Source organism: Belonocnema kinseyi, chromosome 2 (assembly GCF_010883055.1).
Source record: "Belonocnema kinseyi isolate 2016_QV_RU_SX_M_011 chromosome 2, B_treatae_v1, whole genome shotgun sequence".
NCBI classification, from domain to species: Eukaryota; Metazoa; Arthropoda; class Insecta; order Hymenoptera; family Cynipidae; genus Belonocnema; species Belonocnema kinseyi.
In genome coordinates, this window is record NC_046658.1 from 104,229,217 (window position 1) to 104,235,205 (window position 5,989).

The window sequence follows — 5,989 nt, forward strand, 5'->3', positions numbered from 1 at the left end:
TCTGAAAAATCTCTATCCCATCCACACACTACTCCTTTCCCCTGCCGAGTGAGTCACGCCTACCCCGAAAGGGAAATGGCTTAATGGTGTAATAATAATGTATACGACATCCATATAGAATTGGAAGGATTTCAAGAAATTTGAACTTGACTTAAACATTTTTGAAGGATTTACAATATTTTCAAAAGAATCTATTTGAGATTTCACGAAAGGTGTACAATAGATTGGGTTTAATAGAAAAAATGTGGAATTCTGAATCGTTACTACGTAAAAAAGTATAGCGCATTGGCATCCTAAAAAAGTATTATATAATCAAACTGGAATCGATCTACATACAGATTGGTTGCCCGCGCTCGAAAAATATGGTAAGAAAATTTCTTGTTTTTGTTTTATTTTTTCTTCAAATGTTCTACCTTTTTTAAGGTCAAAATTCCTCAAGTTTTTGCGGATTTTAAGGGACCATTTTCTAAGATATAATTTTTATTTAAGCTGCCCCTATTTTCGGAAAAAATGTCTTAACATTCGTGTAAATAGGAGAAGAATTTTTTCGGGTACTTGAAAACTTTCCACAGCGAAAAAAAATAAAATACGAAAAAAATAGCCAAGATTTAGAAATCGTGCATCCTGAATCTTAGCGATTTTTTTCTAGTGCAATTTTGTTACTGAAAACGTTTTAAGTACCGGAACAAGTCTTCTCATATTTACACGAGGGCAAGGAATTTTTTCAAACATAGTGGTAACTTAAGTAGAAATTATCTCTCAGAAAATGGTCCTGATAATAAAAAAAAATGGGAAGACCTTTGAACTTTGGAGACCTTCTTTTTTATCTTGCGGAATGTAAGCCTTAAAAAATTGCAATTCGAAAAAATATAAATTAAACAATAAATTTGTCTACCTATATTTTTAGAGAGCAGGTAACCAAGCTGCATGCTTATCGATTCCAAGTTAATTATATTATACTTTTTTTAGGATCCAATACGCAACTTTCTCGCGTATCGATGATTTGCAATTACAGAAATTTTTTAGAGAAATTTCAAAAACTGCACAAAGTTTTTAATGATTTTCCAAAGATTTCAAAGAGATTTAAAAGATTCACACAGACTTCAATGATTCATCAATAATTTCAATAATTATACGAATATTAACAAATATTTTTAAATCATTTCCAAGATTTCAATGATTTCCCAAAGAATTCAATGTTTTTCTAAATATTTAAAAAATTTCACAAAGCTTTTGAATACATTTTATACATACACATATATATATATATATATATCATAAAGACTTAAATGGTTTTGCAAATATTTTACAAAGATTTAAACAATTTCTAAAATATGAACAAATATTACAAAAATATTTATAAAGATTTCCAAAAATTTCAGTTATTTCACAAAGATTTTACAATCATTTCAAAGATTACGCGAATATTTCGGATAAATTACAAATATTTCACAGACTTCAATGATTTCCCAAAAATTTCAATATTACTTAAAAATTTCAATTATTTCACAAACAATTGCAGAGATTTCGAATAAATTAACAATATTTCACAGACAATTCAATAAATTCATAAATATTATCAAATATTTTTTAAAAATTTGCACATATTTCGCAAAGATTTCCAAAGATTTTACAAAGAATTCAATGATTTCCCAAAAATTCCACAAATACTTTAAAGATTTCAGATAGATTAAAAAACTTAATGAATACGTCAATTATTTCACAAATATTTAAGATAGATTTAAAGATTGCACAAAGATTTCAATTATTTGGCAATGATTTCAGATATTTGTAAAGACTTCACAAAGATTTCAATGACTTTCCAAAGATTTCTGATAGATTTCAGAGAATGCAGGAATATTTAAAAGATTTCAAATAGATTTAAATGATTTCGAAAAAATTTTAATAATTTCACAAATATTACCAAATATTTCAAATATTTTGCACGTGCATAGTTGGGAGTATCCCATCTTTACACGTGCGTAGTTGGCAGAGTACCATCTGTGCACGTGGATTTTCAGATGAAAAATCTGATCGTATTGAGCATTTGGGATTGTTCCATATGTGTAATTTCGCCGTTGGTAGATTAAAATCTGTGCACGTTTAAATTTCGACGTCATATATCTTCCAAATAGTGGCAGCTGAAACTGTAAACTTGCACATTTTCATCCTAATGAGAAGGTAATGGTTTTCTGCAAAATTTCACTTTGTCGGTTTTCATGAAATCACACTTTTTTAAGGCCTAAAAAGAAAGAAGGTGTTCGTAAATCAGCTATTTTGGATGCATTTTTAAAAAGTGAGCGCATTTACAACATTTTTGAGGCAATTTTTTTCAAGTTTTAAAAATTCCATGTACGGTTATTTATAGCACATATAAAATCAAATAATTTATCCTGATAACTTTTTTTGCTAAAAAGAAAATTATCAGAGTTATGGCACTTTCAAAATCTAAAAGACCAAAGTAAAATTAACATTTTCAGCCAAAGAACGCAAGGTATAAAAAAAAGTCAAGATAATAAAAACGTTGATTTTTGAAATCCCTACAAGAATATCATAATAACTTTTTGAATTTTCTCGAAAAGTTGAAAATTCAAATTTTAGTCGTACAAAAAATTATGAAAGATCAAAAATTCCATTTTGCGGTCAAACTATGCAAGATTTGAAAAAATAGAATTAACTACAATTGCGCGCCATGAAAAGATCTACTTTGACATGAATCACTTTTTGATAGGATGCGTAGTTTTTGTTTCTGGTCATAAAAAACAACATTAAAAAAAATTAAGTTTTGGACAAAAGACACAAACTATAAAAAAATTAAATAGACAAAAGTTGCTCGTCTAAAAAATAGCGAAAACTCATTGAAATTTTTTATGAATAATTTTCGATAGGTCACGTAGTTTTTGTTTTAAGCGTAAAAAATTAGAATAAAAATTTAAAAAATTACATTTTTGGAAAAACGACACAAGAGACGAACTACATTAAAAGATAAAAGTTCTTTAGCTAAAAAATATCTACAGGTTTATTATAAACTTTAATTATAAAAATATATTAAAAGTAAAAAAATAAACTTCTTGGAAAAAGGACACAAGATACAATAGTATTTCAGTTAACAACTTTTTTCGCCTGAATTATATCTAGATTGAATATAAATAAATTAAATTGATAGAAGAACGACACCAGTTGCAATAAAATGTTTATTAATAATTTTTATTTGAATAGAATGGGCATGTTTTTAATGGTAAAAATGAAACAATGAAAATACTTTTGTTCTAATACTAATACATATTATGAATGGTAATAATATACATTTATTTAAATAATATGCATTTTTCAAGGTGGCTAAGAATTAAATTAGATGCAAAATAAGAAACAAATATTAAAGTAATCATTCAAATTAAAATTTGTACTATATTGTGCAATATCTGAATAAGCAGGCCCAGACCGAGGCACAGAAATAATTATAATATACATTTGATATAATAGAGTTGAACATAATGTAGATAAGTTCGCATTTTCGACGTAATTAAGTGAGAAACATAATATACATGATGAGAATGTGTTCGTTAAAGCCGAAGGAGCTTTAACAAAAGAGAATTCACAATTCCCAAATAACAATGCTTTGACCTTTCATTTAAAAGGCCTGCGCACAAATGTGGGGTAAGTACAAAGACCGAGCGCGTAGGCCGTAGTGTGAGGTGAATGTATTATCGAGTGCGAAGCGTGACACAAATACATTATCGAGCGCGAAGCGCGAGATCCAACAGTCGCGCGCCCTACTATCTGTTCAAAAAATATAGGCACCTCGATTTTTGTACAGATTTTCGAGAAAATATCAGCAGCAAAAAAATTCTAAAAATATGAGACAACATGCATGTTGCAGTTAGAGGTTTTACCAATACTGATACGAAGTTTTAAAATGTTAACATGATTAGCGATTATTTCCTGGCGAATGAAAGGTGAAAAGTACCATATATTCATATTATCATTTCCGAATACTCAACTTTGAATAGCTCTAAGTCACTGAAAATGAATTATGAAAATTCTGAAGAAAAAAAAAATGTTCGTTGATCCTTTCTGTACACGATGGCGAAATTTAGAGTCAAAAATAATAATTTGTTAATGAGTTGTTAAGAAAAACATAGGGAAGTGTCATCTTCGAAACTAAGGAACGCACAGAGATGATTCTTGAAGCAAATTACACATATTTGGCTTTTGACAGTGTTGTATGTATTTTCAACAAGCAAAAAGTTGCACTTGGATGTTTAAAACATTATTTTCTTTTTAGAAACATACAAAAGACTTTACGATAATTGAGGCAACCGCATTCTCAGCAGGACACTTTGCTGGCGCCACTGTTACCCGTGCAATACGACCTTCTCTTGTACTCAGGCTGTTTATACAGTCCCTAAGTCCTGATGCAAAGAAAGGATACAGTTTCCTCGATTATCGAAAAGTCTTTTGTATTTTTCTTAGAAGAAAATAACTTTTTAAACATTCAAGTGCAACTTTTTGCTCATTGAAAATACATGCAACACTTTCAGAAGCCAGAAATGTGTAATTTTCTTCAAGAATCATCTCTGTACGTTCCTTAGTTTCAAAGATGACACTTCTCTATGTTTTTGTTAACAACTTATTAACAAATTATTATTTTTGGCTCTAAATTTCGCCATTGTGTATAGAAAGGATCAACGAAATTTTTTTCTTTCTTCAGAATTTTTATCATTCGTTTTCAATGACTTAGAGCTATTCAAAGTTGAGTATTCGGAAATTATAATATGATTATGGTACTTTTTCACCTTTCATTCGCCAGGAAATAATTGCTAATTATTAGAGCATTTTGAAACTCTGTATCAGTATTGCCAAAACCTTCAACTGTCACACACATATTGTCTCATATTTTTCGAATTTTTTTTTCTGCTGAGATTTTCATGGAAATCTGTACAAGAATCGAGATGCCTATATTTTTTGGACAGATAGTAATTGCGCTCAAACTTGCGACCGAAGCTTATAGCCGTGAGCATTCAAAAAAATACGAAGTGAATAACACCTAGTTCAGTAGAAAATGAATGCTATTCAAATAGATATAATGTTTTTCGAAAAACTATTGTTTTCGTGTTTTGCCATTTTTTATTATCTCAGAAACTATACAAGATCGTACATCGAAATCTTGTATTTCTTTCTATTTCAAAAAATGTTTGCATCCTTACATCATATCTTTTTTAATTTTTTGAAAAAAGTTATCACTGACAAAATATTAAAAATCTGACTTAATGGGAAAAACAGAGGAAACATTTAAATTCAACATAGAAAATTACTCTGGAAATGATTTTTCGAACACTGTGAAATGTGAGATTTTCAGTTAAACTGCAACTGTACTATCAAGATGGTTAGAATGGGACAGCGATAAATTTGAGGTTTGGAAAACCAATTAGAGCTGAGCAAGAAGTAAAAGATTTCCAGTTCCGACGTCACGCGGGAAGGTACTAGTGCCGCGCCGACCGGCTGAAGCAAGACTTCTTTGTGACTAACTTTAACAAAGATAAGGGACTGCCCAGTAGATAAATATCCTACTCACCACTACGCAGGGAATTTCGTAAGTCGGATGTCACATAAAATCTCAGTGACCATCCCCTCGATCTCCCTCGATTATCCTTACAATTAGAAAGCTCAGGGCTAGTTTCAAGAATTTGAATGACCCTACTTTTATAAATGGGTAGTCCGGTGGGTAGTGGAACACACCAATGCAACATTAGTCATAGGTTATAGGTCTATACTCTATAGAATAAAGATGATCATAAACATTGACGGTTCAATGGAACTGTGGTTTCCTCATTTCCCATCCATTAGGCCGGGCATTTTGCTATCATTTCTGAGCCACATGTGTGCATGCAAACGAAATGAGAATTTCTATTTTGGAAAAATTCATCCCATGAATTTAATCATTCGATTTCACAGAGGGACAAATGAATACTTTGCCTCTCACTGGTAG